This window comes from Narcine bancroftii, chromosome 14, assembly GCF_036971445.1.
Source record: "Narcine bancroftii isolate sNarBan1 chromosome 14, sNarBan1.hap1, whole genome shotgun sequence".
Classification (NCBI taxonomy): domain Eukaryota; kingdom Metazoa; phylum Chordata; class Chondrichthyes; order Torpediniformes; family Narcinidae; genus Narcine; species Narcine bancroftii.
The window spans coordinates 40,130,297-40,146,446 of NC_091482.1; the positions used below are offsets into that span (position 1 = coordinate 40,130,297).

Genomic DNA, 16,150 nt, shown 5'->3' on the forward strand with positions numbered 1-16,150 from the left:
ATTCTGTGACGTGTAATAAGGTAAATGAATCCTCAGTAGAGAGATACTGAGATTGGCTTCAACAATTCGGGAAAAGAAAGCAAGTCGAAGCTTGCATTCGGTAACTGTCATATGGAGCCGCATTCTCTGTCTTCGTTACCAGCAACGGAATAATTCTGCAAAGATGCGCAAAAGTCTTGGAGGGCGATGTGAATATGGCCGGTGTGCGATGACTTGACGCGTTGCTAAAACACTCGAAGGTTGCGTGAAACTTCAGATAGATACGAGTGTGGATCACATCGTTTCACACAGCAATTGAGGGAATGCCCTTCGAATTACTTGAACTATCTCCAAGTTTGTGAACGTGAGACGGTGCCGGTAAATCAGGCCACGTATCGACGCCGACTGCAGCTCCAACCTCTGCCCAATGGGCAAGATCGTTGTGAGACAATTCTACAGGTTAGCGAAACCATTCTACATGCTCGCGAAAAACGAAGAGCGCAGGCGCTGTGATTGTTTTAAAATAATGCAACACTGAAGAAAATCAGTCGCTCTCGGATGAGAAGATATCCTGAACTCGGCCTTTTCTTAATGACCCTGTTGCGTGAAATAATTACCAGGGATGCCGATCGCTGTCAGAAGTGTATAACATGGGACCTTCTCGTCGACAGTTGCCATCTGCTTTTGTAGGATCCTTTTAGTCTCGTACTTGAGGATTCACACGGGATAGAAATCAGAAGCTGAAGAAAATATTTCGACTGTTACAAGTAAAATTAATGTCCGAAATCAATTGCGAAAAAATAACATAAATTCTCCACAGATCGAAAGTTTCACTGGTCGGTCGTCTCTCTGATTCTGCCAATTTCGGGTTCTTGACGACCTGCTGGTGCAGTTCGATGTCGAGGTCAGATCGCAAGTTGCTTCTTTATATAGAACAAGAGAATGCCTTCTTTCACAACACCTTGCATCAGTTTTGAACTAATTATGGGTGGCTAACAAACAGCGCAATATTTCCCGCATCACTGAGCGCTGAATTCCAAAGAGAGCCATGGTGCAAAAATATAGAAATAACACTGACCCTATCCTTGCAACTCGGTGAACTCAGTAATCAGTGGTGGCGACGCTGCACAGAGATCCATCTGACCAGACCTAGAACTACTTTAAATTGGCCAGTGGATACCCTGTGACTCTGTTTCTCGTGGTAATATTAAGTTGACTGCCAAGGATACGCCATGATTTGATCTTCAATTCACCGCCGCGTTACCGCTTATCCTATTCAACCCAATGTGAATTGATGGCTGCATTTTCATGGCCAGATGGAGCTGGTTCGCATGTATGATTTCCACACACTCTCTGGGCCAGGGTCAGGAGAAAGCAATAGAAAATGTGTTTATTCTTTATTAATACGAAAACGATCTGCAGCTCCAACCTCTGCCCAATGGGCAAGATCGTTGTGAGACAATTCTACAGGTTAGCGAAATACGAAAACGATCTTCATTATTCACCAAAGATGCGCGGTGGAGGTATGAGTGTAAGATTTAAAACGGGATTGTCAGAGCTGAAAACAGCACGGTGAATATCCACCGTGATGGGAGAGGGGCAAATGATCTCCTCCCAACCACACACAAGTGATCCGAATCCGAATTTATGGTCATGAACTCGTCATGGAATTTCGTGCTTCTCCACAGCGTCAGAGGGAATGAAATGGAAGGCAGTAAAATTTAGCCCTTTATTCTTTAATATTATAGCGACTTTGCAATTTTAAAACATGATATCATGTAACCATTTAAAGTGATTGGGTGGAACATAATCTTCCCACTTCATCCAAATTACTCGCATAACCATCAATAATATAAACCTATTATCAGGTGTCGAGTGGTATGGTTTCGGCGATTCCCTGACTGGAGTTCAGTCTGGTGCCTGAGATGTCCAGGCCGAGTTGACAAACCTCTGGCGTTTATTCTTGTCCTGCGGTTTGGCGCCTCCATCCCATCACATTATCCGTGTCGACGGTTTGAGAATCATTAATGACAAACAGAACCTTTTCAATCACCTCACAAGTTTAGCCGCTGCTCAGACTTCTTCGGGATTCAATCGACATGAAGGCACTAGGGCAGATCCTTCAAGATGATAAATCCCAGAAATTGGAAGTACTGGGCCCTCAAGGAGGACTCCGTTCATTTCTCTGCATTGACATCGCCTCTGCCCTTTCGAAATGAGAACCTTTAAAATTAAATTAACTCGACGGAGGTACTTCCCCTCGAGAATTAAGTATTACGTTAACCTGCTGAACTATGGGTTCTTCTGGAGCCCACACCAGACTCCGCGATTTGGATCCAAATTACCAAACAAAGTAATTATCGTTTTAAATTCCACAATCGACAATTCACAGACTAAAGAGTGATAACTCCAAACGGCCCTTTCAACAGTTAACTACAACCCAGTGAGCGGTGAATTGTAGTACCTGACACGTATCCCCTTGAAGCAGTTCATCTCCGTTCAATTATGTAGACTAAGTCTAACTGTTCCATTCTCCTTCTGATTCCTACTGAGCTGTCTCCATGCTGACAGATTGGAGCCGGCTATAAACCCGTCGGGTCCATTCATATCATTTCCTCCATAGTCTGCAATCTCCCGGACTTTGGGCAATACATTCTTTCACGGGGACCAGAAAATTTCGCGTGTCCGTCGTGATGGTCTCTGCTTCCAGCCGCCTCAGCGGTCCTGAAGTACAAACCCACCAACTCCAGGGGGAAATGTTGTTTCTGTTATCCCGTCGCCAACAATGTTTCCGTCATGAATTTTACCCGGAACCTTGCCCTTTGACTCACCTACATTTCAGGACGGATTTCTCGGTGAAAGGCTACTCAAACGAATATGACTATTTATTTTGATCAAATAGTTATTGAAAAGCCAGTTTTACCATGAATAATAACACTATATGCGTGGTACAAAATACCAGTTAAGATTTTTTTCCTATTCCCATTGGGATTTTTTCTCCGTCCACTGTGGTTCCTTAATGTTTTTCTAATTTTATTTTTCTCTACTGCGCAAATGAACGGACCGGATGGACAAAGTAACCAAAAAAACTAATATGCAAGTTTGATGCATATTGAGGCACAGGGTATATTTACATAAACATACATACACGCACACACTCACACACACACACAGTCACACACACAATCACACGCACACAGTCACACAGTCACACACACAGAACACACACGCAAACGCACAAGCACACACTCACACATTCACACACACAAAACACACATTCACACACGCGCACAAACACACACAGTCACACAGGAAACACACACACACACGCACAAACACACACAAACACACACAGTCACACAGGAAACACACACACACATGCACAAACACACACCCAGTCACACATGCACACACAAAACACATAAAACACACAAAACACACATTCACACATGCGCACAAACACACACAAACACACTCAGTCTCATACACACACAAACACAGACAGTCACACAGGAAACACGCACAAACACACACCCAGTCACACATGCACACACAAAACACATATAAAACACACAAAGCACACATTCACACACGCGCACAAACACACACAAACACACTCAGTCTCATACACACACAAACACACACAGTCACACAGGAAACACACACACACACACGCGCACAAACACACACCCAGTCACACATGCACACACAAAACACATAAAACACACAAAACACACATTCACACATGCGCACAAACACACTCAGACTCATACACACACAAACACACACAGTCACACAGGAAACTCTCACACACACACACAAACACACACCCAGTCACACACGCACACCCAGTGCACAGAGAGCGAATTCGAGAGAGAGCAAGACTGCTGGCAATTGAGTGATAAACTGTGAGACAAATGTTGAATGAGATGGGATGAGGGGAAGAGAAAAATATAGTTCAGGGAGTGAAAGAAAAGCGTTTATAACAGCAGAAGAAGTATCAGTCGACGATGACCTGCAGCCAACGTGCATTTTCTGGATACCAGTATCCCAACATTCCTGTCACATGCTGGCAGGCTCCTGAGCTGTCCTTGGCCAAATGCTGCCTTTTCGCTTTCTCATTTCTTTCAGATGGGTCGATATTGATTAATGCCTCTGCAGGCTGAGGTGGGGTTTTTTTAAATTATTTTAAGCCGAATTGTGATGAAACAAGTGGTTGTTCGATTAATCTTACACGTTCATGAATTTTCTCTACTGAACACTAAACATTAGAGTGAGGGTGATTGAATTACCTATCAATATCCAACTTTAATGAACGTTTTGTTCAGATCATCTCATACTGTGTTTAAATTTAATTCATGGGGCTGTTGCCACGCCTCTTGCGCCACACTTATCTTCTTGTAACAGGCTTATTTGATTATGAATGACTGACCTCGTCTTGTCTGAACTCTCCTATTTGATATCTTGTTTATTTTTTTCTGGTGGTTCCCCTAGCCTCGCCGAGTTTAATAACTTGTTTTCCTGGTCTTGGTAACCACTATTGTTTCTCCGATTTAAATGTGTAATTTTGGGTTTTAAATGGTTTTCTCTGGACTTGTGTTTGGATGTTAGCACTTTGAGAGTCGACAAATTTCATAGACGCTACAGTTAACCGATTCTTCGATAGACAGTTGGTGTTCCAAGTGTAAACTATGTTTCACAGAAATTTATATGCATGTGCATTTTTTACTTAAGTATTACGATGATTAATTCATCATGTATGCTACCTTAAATTTTCCATTTAAGCCACACTTAGAGACAGATCATCCAAAGGTTGCTGACAGGGTGGATTTATCATTAACAGGGGAATTTGGGCAGTAATTAACTTTTATGTTATTTATCTAATAAGCGTAAGGGAACAGCGGGTGCAGTTTTCGTACAAAAACATAATTAAATTGACCATCCAGTTGCCCACTTTTCAAAAAATAAATCAATGCTCATCAAAGGAACTATTCCGTAATTGAGGGAAAAAACCCGTTGCCTATAATATTTTCTCTGCAGAATTTTGATGTATATCTCTATTAGAAATTAAAGTACCTTTAAAGAAATTGCTCGAGACAAAAATTGAGAACAAAGAACATTTATTACAACAACAATGCAAAGTTGGGTGCTTCCCCTTACCCTGGGAATACACACATACACTGGGGCTCACCCAACTTTTATACAGTAAATTTCAGTATCAGAGTGCCCTCCCCCTTACATTCTTCTGCCCCCTGGATGGGTTTGGCATAGGTAATCCTTCCTGCCTACGTGCAGTTTCAGTACACTTGGAGGACCAGGGGGTATCCTGTGGGTGTCCCATCATGTCATTGTCCTTATTCACACCTTCCTGATTCTCGGGGCTACAATCTCTTGGTATGCAGAGTTGACTCATTCTATCTAGGGTTGGCTAATTTCATATGTATAAATCTGTGTATGTTTAGCTAATTAGATATGTAGGACTTGGTACTTCTGTCCAGGGCTAGGAGACCTTTATCTGATCCAGACTACCTCAACTTCCTACATTCTATTGTACCTTACCATTCCTTTTCTTAGTCTTATGGTGGCTCTTGTCACACAGAAGATTCTTATGTTAATCGTGCTGACTCTGCTTTCCTGCATCCTAACCCCCAAGCTTATCCTGTTTGTACTGGTTACAGCCATTAACTGATGAATTTTAGTTTCTTCCATGTTCATAATTTTAGATCAATTTTCCCATCTCTCACAATCCTCACTTTTCTTTTAGATCAGTAATACTGATCTTTCACCATGATCAGTGTTACTGATCTTTGGTTACTAGTGTCAGTGTGACTGATTTCCCCCCCACCCCACTTTTCTTTTAGATCAGTAATACTGATCTTTCAAGTGTAAGGAGTTGTTTTACCCAGCTGGTCAATAACCGAATTGTAATACCTGCGTAAAGTCTTTAGGTAGGGGAGCACCATGAAGGGCAGAGTAGCGAGTCCAGCTGCTTATTAGGGTTGTGAGTATCAGGCTCCAGTTCTCAGTTCTCAGTATCTGATGTCCTCTTCAGCCCCGAACCCTAGGGCCACCGATCTCCGAAGGCTGTTTGGAGTCTGATATTAAAGTGTCAAGCAGCTCACGTTGTTGGTAACTGGTGCTCCCCTTCACGGGGTGATGAAAAGAGACCAAGCTGGGGGGGGATTGTTTCTCGTGAATTTATTGTATTTGCAGCTTGCCTGTGAGTCTCTCCCTGTGTGTGAAATGTACATTGATTAATCACTATGTAGGCTGTTAACTGACTATCGCTACTGTGTTCCCCTGGTCCGTATTAAAATTGTCCTAAATCTATGCCCTGTCTACACTGTAAAGTATCACAATTGTAACCTCTGCTGCCCCTATTCCAGGACTTAAAACTTAGCGAGAACTGAAGTGACATATCCATTTAACGAACAGTACCCCAATAAATGAATAAACAGTTAAAAATAAACAGTTAAAAATACAACAATAAATGTATAAACCGTTAAAAAATACAATAATAAATGTATAAACCGTTAAAAAATACAACAATAAATGTATAAACCGTTAAAAAATACGACAATAAATGTATAAACCGTTAAAAAATTCGACAATAAATGTAACATTACGGCACTCTGTCACGGCGCAGTGTAAGTTTCAGGTCTGAAGGATGAGGAACTGCACGCCAGGTTGAGGGTTGAGTCTGTGTGTCGTGATGTTGTGGTTCAGAAGCTGGTTTAATTCTTTGAATGTGGGTCCAGCCTTTCTCTCTTGTTCTTACTGCGGTGTCTGTAATTAAAAGTACACAGAAGGGACCATCCCAGGCAGGTTTTAATTGATCCTCTTGCCATGCTTTTACATAAACCCAATCACCAGGTTTAATAGAATGTATAGGAAAGTCTAAGGGTGGTGTTTGGGCTAATAGTCCCTTTTGTTTCAAATCTTGGATCGAAGTAGAAAGCCCTCGTAAAAATTTGGAAATGTATTGGTCATTAGCCTCAGGAATGGGAGAATCAGTGTGGAACCCCATAAATGGGAGCCCAAACTTCATCTCGTACGGTGAGATTGCAAGGTCTTTATGAGGGGCTGTCCGAATTCTAATCAGGGCTAATGGTAACGATTTAATCCAGGAAAGACCAGTCTACGTTCGACTCGACCCGAACTTTGGGGATGCCATGGGGTATGTAGTTGCCAGTCTATTCCTAGGTTCTTGCAGACACCCTGGAGAATCTGAGAGGTGAAATGCATACCTCGATCTGAATCAATGGTCTGCATCATACCGTATCGTGGAATGACACATTCAATGAGTATTCTGATGACAGTGTTGGCGCGATCATTCGGGGTAGGAAAAGCTTCAACCCATCGTGTAAAATGATCGACCATGACAAGGAGAAATTTGTAAATACCAATGTTAGGAAGTTCAGTGAAGTCTATTTGTATGCGCTGGAACAGGCGAACGGCAATGTCGCGACCGCCAGGTATTACATGGCGCATCGATTTTTTATTAACCCTCTGACATATGGGACAAGATCTAGTAGCAAGTTTAGTAATATTGTATATGCCAGGGCAGTGAAGGAAACGTCCAAAGGTATCAACAAGGGACTGGGTTCCCCAATGTGTTTTTTGATGTAACTGATTTATGACTTGGCGAGTTATGGCTTTGTTAAGGACTTGCCGTCCATCTACTGTCCACCACAACCCGTCGGCAGTATGGCGAAATCCCTTATCTTTTATTGAGACCTCCTCTTCCCGTGAAAAGATGGGGGTCTTTTTAATCTCTATCGGTGTGGGCAGTAGCTGGTACATGTGAATCTTTTCTGCGAGTGCTGCCTGTTTGGCAGCTGCATCAACCTGCCTGTTTCCTCTAGCTTCAAGACTGTTACCAGTTTGGTGTCCCCGCACATGTACAATGGCAATTTCGGACGGGAGTGTTAAAGCCTCTAGGGATTGGGTAATTAACTGTTCATGGGCTAACTTTTGTCCTTTGCCAGTTATCATCCCTCTTTCTTTCCATATCTTACCGAAGGTATGGACTACACCAAAAGCATATTTAGAGTCAGTGTAGATCGTTCCTACCTTGTTCTCTAGTTCATGGAGTGCTCTACAGAGGGCATATAGCTCACAGGATTGTGCTGACCAATGACCAGGGAGGCGACCAGCTTCGATCACCAGTTCCTGTTTACCGTCCACTATACTATACCCACTATAGCGGGTTCCTGCAATACAACGTGAAGAACCGTCAATAAACAATCTTTCTCCTTCAGTTAAAGGGACATCGGTTAGGTCTTCCCTAATTTTGGTTTGTAAGTCGATAACCTCTGAGCACACATGTTCTAAATCGTTTGAGGATTGGTCATTAGTTGGAGAGATGAGGAAGGCTGCTGGGTTGAGAGTTTTGGTCGTAAGTAAGGTCAAATCATTGCTGTCCATTAGGATCGTTTCATATTTTAAGATTCTCGAATCCGTGAGCCACCTTCCAGCCCGCTGTAAGAGAATATTGCGGACTGTATGAGGGGTGTGAACTATCATAGGGGTGCCGAAAGTAATCTTTCGTCCTTCTTCAACCAAAATTGCAGTGGCTGCTATGGCTTGTATACACTCTGGCCAGCCGCGACAAACGGGGTCTAAAAGCTTTGACAGGAAAGCCACTGGTTGTCTATAGCCAGCCCTGCTTTGGGTGAGCACTCCAGTGGCTGCCCCAGCTTTGGTATTAGTGTATAAATCAAAAGGTTTGTTTAGGTTGGGTAGCGCTAAAACTGGGGCACGCGTAAGGTACTGTTTAACAAAGTTAAAATTTTCAATCTCTTCATCCGTCCAGTCAAGGGTTTGGGTTCCTATACTGGGAATCTTATCATAAAGGAATTTGACCAGGTTCGAATAATTTTCTATCCAGATTCTACAGAATCCCACTAACCCAAGGAATTTCCTGAGTTCCTGGGCATTTTTGGGAGGGGGGATCTGTATAATACCAGTTATTCTCTCTGGGCTAATTTTCCTGGTTCCTTGACTGACTAGATGTCCTAAGTATTGACCTCGGATTGCACAAATTGTAGTTTGGACTCGCTGACTCTCAGACCTTTCTTCTCTAAAAAATTTAAAAGTGCTACCGTAAAATCTTTAGCTAATTCATAAGTTCTTGCTGTAATTAGCAAGTCATCCATGTACTGTATGAGTTGGCAATTTTCTCTCCGAGGAGCTTCATCTAATACCTGTTCTAGAACTTGACTAAATAAATTGGGCGATTCTGTAAAGCCTTGTGGAAGGACAGTCCACCGGTATTGGTTTTTACGGCCAGTAAATGGGTTCTCCCATTCAAAGGCGAACATGTCTCTGCTCTCTGTAGCTAATGGACAAGTCCAAAATGCATCCTTGAGATCAATGACGCTAAACCATTGATTATGGGGGTCAATTTTACTCATGATGGTATAGGGGTTGGGTACAACCGGGTGACAGGCAAGAATGAATTTGTTAAGCTCCCTCAAGTCCTGTACTAGGCGGTAGGTGCCGTCTGGTTTTTGAACAGGTAAAATCGGGGTATTAAAGGGAGACATACAGGGTTCGAGTATACCGTCCTGAATCAACTGGTCGATTACAGGCTGTAAACCTTTTCGGCCAGCCATAGGAATCGGGTACTGTTTCTGTCTAACAATTCGTTGAGTATCTTTTAAAGTGACTTGTAGCGGAGGAATATCGAGGATTCCTCTATTTCCCTTTCCTGCCCATACTCTTGGATTTATTAGTTTGCGATCTTCCTCGTTTAAAACATAGAATTGTACTCCAATACCTGATTGTAGAGATCGTGTACCGATAGCCAATTGGTCCTGTAAATCCCTTCCTAGCAAGCATACTCCGGCTTGGGGAAGTAATAGAAGATCCTCAATTATGATCTTATCTCCCATTTGAATTCTGACTCCTCGCAATACCGGGACTGGAAAGTCTCGTCCTCCCACCCCAGAAACTGTAACTGTCCCTTCTATTTTCACACCCTGGGGTTGGTGTAGAACGCTAGATCGGGCGGCTCCAGAATCGACCAAAAATATCATCTTATCACTGTGGGGTCCTATGCATAAATTAACTAACGGTTCTCCGTGCAGCCCCACGGTGTGTATTGGCTGAGAACCGTGACCCCCCCCTATTCATGATCAGCTTCCATCAGGGCATAGGAACGTGTGTCCATTGCTCGCAGTGGGCATTCCTTTTTAAAGTGCCCTTCCTTTTTACAATGAAAACAAATAAGGGGTCCTGTTTCCCAATCTTTCCCAAAATTTCTAGGGGGCATACGTCGTCCCCGAAATCCTCCTCTACTCCTCCACCTGCTGGGGTCTCCACCTCCCCACCCGTGGCTCCCCTCACCGCGTACAGAAGTTGGCCAGTAATCCTTATCTTTTTCGTGATGATCAGCTACTATTCCTTTGACTGTTTGTAATAAAATTTTAAATTTCCCTTTTTGTTTATCCTCTGCCCTCTGGACAATGCTCTCTGAGCAATCTGCAGTAGCTGGGTAATTCCTTGCTCGTGCCAATTTTCTGTCTTTTGTAGCTTTCTTCTGATGTCTGGGGCTGAGTTGGTAACAAAACCCGTTAGAACCAATTGTTCCCCTGCTGGAGATTCTATGTCGAGACCCCCATATTGTTGAATTGCCATGCGCAATCTATTGAGAAATGCAGAGGGGGTCTCCTCGGGACCTTGGGGAACCTCAAAGGCTTTTTTGAAATTCTGTCCTTTGGGGACAGATTCCCTGATTCCTTTGATCAAATTAATCCTGTATTCTTCCATCAGTGTGCGGCCACCACTGGTATTTTTGTCCCAATTAGGTTTTGTGAGGGGGAATTTGACTTCTCCAGGGGTCGCCTCGTGCCCCCCTTGGTGTTCCTTATCCCATACTCTAATGCCTGCCTGTCGGATCATTCCCCGCTCATCTAAGGTAAACAGAGTCTTAAAGATGGATGTTAATTCCTCCCAAGTATACAGATTTGGTCCCAAAAATTGGTCTAACTGTTCGGCACATCCCTGGGGATCTTCTATCAGGGAGATTAATTCTTTCTTAAAATTATGTACTTCAGTGCTGGTCAGGGGCACATTTACGAACCCAAGACCTTCTCCCACGGGAACCTCCTGCAGGGGTCCCATCCAGCTGATTTCTGGTTTCTTAGATTTGTGTTCCTGTTCCCTGAGAAGTGAATCGCAGGGTTCTGCCCCTTCTTCCTGAGGGATCTCACGCTGTTCTGAATTACAATGTTCTACTTCTACTGTCAACGGAGGTGGTAATCGAGCGCTTTGTGAGCGAGTCACCATACCACTCCGGTTCTCCTCTTTCTTCTCTAGTGGTGGGGGAGGAGGGGGAGGTGCAGAAGGGTAGGTCATAGGAGGGGAAGGAAAGATAGGAGCCGGCATAGGAGGAACATAAGGTGGAGGGAGGGAATGTAACACATCCCACCCCTGTGATTCAGGGACAAAAGGTTCCTCCTCTCTCTTATCCCTGAATTCTTTCTCATTCAAAACCAGTTGTTCAATGGGTCCCTTGAGCCAGCAGGCTGCATATTCCCTGCTCTCAACATTGTCTCTCTGGTTTTGACAGAGCCAGATGTTCAAAGCTTGACACATCCATTCATCCTTGGATCCGAACTTTGGCCAGTACACGGAGCTCCCTTTAACCGGGCATTTAGCCCATTCAATACAACAATACCTGACCATTGTCAGTTTGTCTTTCCCACGGGTCCTTCCCGTGCCCCACTCAGATAACATTCACCCAAGCGGGCTGTACGTAGCTATCTGGTGTTCACATCCTGAACCAGGACTCTCTTCCTTGCTACTCATAATTCCCATACTTATAGGCAAGTAAAATTCCTCTTACCGAGTTCCAGTAGCAATGCTCTAGCGTGCTTCCTCCCGTCGTTTGTTCTCAATGCCTCTTCTCGGATATCACTCGCTTCTTCTACTGACCAGCCACCCGTCGCCCGTGAGTCCAACTGAATCAGCCGGGGTGCACCTACTCTCGTCGTCGCGGCACTCTGTCAGTGGAGGGAGTGTGATCCCGGACAAGACCCCATTTGTTAGAAACAGAATTTACCTTTAAAGAAATAGCTCGAGACAAAAATTGAGAACAAAGAACATTTATTACAACAACAATGCAAAGTTGGGTGCTTCCCCTTACCCTGGGAATACACACATATACTGGGGCTCACCCAACTTTTATACAGTCAATTTCAGTATCAGAGTGCCCTCCCCCTTACATTCTTCTGCCCCCTGGATGGGTTTGGCATAGGTAATCCTTCCTGCCTACGTGCAGTTTCAGTACACTTGGAGGACCAGGGGGTATCCTGTGGGTGTCCCATCATGTCATTGTCCTTATTCACACCTTCCTGATTCTCGGGGCTACAGTCTCTTGGTATGCAGAGTTGACTCATCCTATCTAGGGTTGGCTAATTTCATATGTATAAATCTGTGTATGTTTAGCTAATTAGATATGTAGGACTTGGTACTTCTGTCCAGGGCTAGGAGACCTTTATCTGATCCAGACTACCTCAACTTATGTACCTTACCTTTCCTTTCCTTTTCTTAGTCTTATGGTCTTGTCACAAAGACTAGAAGATTCTTATGTTAATCGTGCTGACTCTGCTTTCCTGCATCCTAACCCCCAAGCTCATCCTGTTTGTACTGGTTACAGCCATTAACTGATGAATTTTAGTTTCTTCCATGTTCATAATTTTAGATCAATTTTCCCATCTCTCACATCTCGATACCTGTCATGAACCAATTTTGATATTTACGGACCACAATCCTCTGGTGTACGTGAAAAAATAATGAAAAATAAAGAAAATTGTTAAATTGGAGTTTAATATTACTAGAATATAATCTGTAAAATAATCATATCTGAGGTACAAATAATGTGATAGCAGATTCTTTGTCAAGATGTTAAAATTGATCACGTTTAGAAAATATACTCTACAAAAACACACACACACAGCGGTTAAACTCACACCTTTATTTGGGCTGGAAAGGCTGCTGTCACACTCTCCAATTTCCCGCCGTTTGTACTGATTGACTGCGACAGCAATAGCGGGCGGGAACAGGCATGCATATGAATGTCCTTTTCCCCCAGACTGTTTCTGCTGAGTGAGCTGGGCAGCTTGATCAATGCCATTTTAGGGCTGTTGGGCTGATGCTGCCCCTGCTTTTACCCCGGCTGGTTCATTGTCTTGGGAGTCACTTTAGCCATCTCTGTCTTGGTCTGCTGTTGAACGATGTGCCGGCACGATCTGCGCAATTGCGTGCCGCCACGTGACACCCACCCCAGAAACGACGTTACAGTCTATAGTGTCCATAGGTATCGTCCTCAAAGTCTTTTGTGGTCTGCCTCTGCATCAAGGTGTTGGTGTCTCCATGGTTTCTGCTGGGTCTGTGTGGGCAGGCTCTGAGCCTATTTCTGTAGTGAAGACCTTTAGTTCACCACTGATGTCCAGCTTACACTCCTATGGCTTCTGCAGAGGTGAACAGTGGGGTCCTCTGCGTACAAACACGTAGTGTCGGACTCTGGCTTTACCTTACTCTTAACTTAGTCTATGTGTGGTCTGAGTCCAGCGTGTTCTTTGAATGAAGTGATAGGAAAAGGTATTCGGTTCAACAGTCAATTTATTACACAGCACAAGAATAAAACTTAACAGAGCTCTGGGTCAGTCGTTAGTTCATAGGTCACCTGCACAGTGAACTATTCCCCAAGAATGACCCCTATTGTCCAGTTGGCTCAGTTTATATAGGTCAACCTTATCATACAGAACAAAAGTTGGCTTCCTTTGCTAGATTTCATTATCATGCAAAACAAAAGTTGTCTTCCTTTGCTAGATCTTTTTGCATAAGGGTTATCACAAGTCATCTCCTGTTTTGCAGATATCTGGGGTGTAGCACTCCCATCTTAATCCTCCAGGCCAGACTATCCTGTTGTGTTGATCAGAAATTAATTCATCCCCAGATATTTCTAATCACCATTCTGTTCTTGTCTGGCCAATTTCTGCTGTTCTCTTTAACACCTCCTCCTGCCTTAATCTTCCTCCTAGACTGGTTTTCCATTCCCTTTGTTTCTTGCAGGCCATTCTTTGTTCTGGTCTGGCCTGAGTCTCCTGTGCTACTCACCACCTCCTTTAGTTTGAGCATTCCTCCTAAATCGTTTTATGCATTTCCTCTCCCTGTATTTTGGAGCAGACAATTTTGCTCAGCCAACTTTGTTCCATGCTGTGATTGCCACTTAATCACATTCCTTTTTCCCTGAACCATGTAGTAAATATACACTTATTAATTAATCATTTATTTCATACTGTTTTAACCCCTAGATTCCAACAGTAGTCACAGTCTTTGATTTCTTTGGGGATGTTGGACTTGGCTTCTCCATGTCTGGACAATGGGATCGGAGCCAGGTTACCGACCTTTTTGTGCAGCCTGTCCTGGAAGGTGGTTGTCTCCTACCTGTGGAAAGAAATCTCCGGGAACTGTGCGTGGGGCTCCATAGATGAGTTCAGTGGAGGATGCGTGGAGTTCTTCTTTCGGCACGTTTCGGATCCTTAGAAGTGCCCATGGTAGCTCATCCACCCAGTTGGGGCCATTGAGTCTGGTCATGAGGGCGGTCCTGAGGTTCCTGTAGAAACGTTCCACCATGCCGTTGGCTTGCGGGTAGTATACTGTCCTATGGTGAAGTTGAGCACCCAACAGTTTGGCAATGTCTGTCTACATACTGGAGGTGAACTGTGCACCTTGGTCAGAAGTGATGTGTTGTTGCAGTCCGAATCTTGCAATCCAGGATAAGAGGAGTGCTTTGCAATAGGACCTGGAGGATGTGTTGGCCAGGGGGATTGCTTCTGGCCACTGGGTGAAGTGGTCAACCACTGTGAACAGGTAGCAAAAACCCTGAGAGGATGGCAATGGCCCCACTATATCCACGTGAATGAACCCTTTGGCTCAAAAAGCTGCGGGGGACCTTGTTGTGTTGCAGGTTGGCAATGTGTACACGGCTTTGCCCACCCCGCACTTGTTTCTGTAATCTATGCCAGACACACTTGGTGGCCACCAGCTGGGCCATTGTTCTGATGGATGGGTGTGCCACCCGTGGATTGAGTCACAATCTCGTCGCCTGCATGCCACTGGGACAATAGATTGAACCTGCCTGGTGGTCATGTCGCACTAGGGGTGGTAATACCCATGCCGACTGAAACATCCTCAATCCGAAGGCCTATGACAGCAGTCTTTTACTGCAGGATCTCGTGGGTCCTGCTGGGTGTGTCTCTGCCAGTGGTGTGAAGACCAGGCTGTTCACCAGGGAATGGATGCTGTTTCTTGACAAGGTGTCTGCAACCAATTTGTCTTTGCCTGAGATGTGCTGGACATCGGTGGTGTACTGCGAGATGTTAGACAAGTTTCTCTGTTGGCGTGCTGACCAGGGATCAAAGATTTTAGGCAGGGCGAATGTCAATGGTTTGTAGTCCGTGAATGCGAGAAAAAAAAAGGATTAACAGCTAGTGATAGTGCAGCTCGGTTTTGCAGCATTCGAGTTAGGTGGGCCTGGCAATTAGCACGACGACCAATTGCAGTAATTTACTCTAAACCAATCAAATGAGCAGGTCTGATAAGAGGATGTCAATCATCTGTAGCAATGGAATTTGTACTTAGTAGGAATTGCATTGGGTAAGAATGTATTGTGTGAACTTTTGATTGGGTGAAAATGTAACTCTGCCCATGTTTGAACCAGACAAATGAAAGCTTTGAAACACATGTTCAGTTTTCTCTGTCAGCATTCACAAAGAGAGCATCTCTGTGAACCTCTATTCTGTAGAATAAATTCTGTAGAATAAAGGAAGTCTGACCAAGACTATTGTTTGGGATACAAGTCATTTCGTACAGTTCACTGAAAGAACCATAATCCACATTTGGTGTCAGATATGGGATTCCAAAGGCTCTGCAGATCCTTAGCAGATGGAACGAAGTGGAGTGAATTTGTACACACAAGGGATTTGGCCAGCAGGTACATCTTTTATCTTTTCCATTTTCCCTGCTCTGAACGAATCGTCTCTGCGTGATTCTGTGGCCAGGGATTGAGAGACCGAACTGAAGTTAACGGTGGAAAGTGAAAGGTTGTTGAAAAGGAGCTCGGGGACCTTATGGGAAATGGTATGGATACAATGAGTGA

General features: G+C 44.0%; 1 long non-coding RNA gene across 1 annotated transcript; it reads right to left on the minus strand.

Moving 5' to 3' along the window:
- Positions 1–5,103: 5,103 nt before the first annotated feature.
- Positions 5,104–12,398, minus strand: LOC138749646 (uncharacterized). Its single transcript, XR_011348799.1, has 3 exons — positions 11,831–12,398; positions 8,053–8,192; positions 5,104–6,765 (listed from the first exon to the last, which is right to left on the minus strand). It is a non-coding gene; the product is annotated as an uncharacterized lncRNA (long non-coding RNA).
- Positions 12,399–16,150: the final 3,752 nt, after the last annotated feature.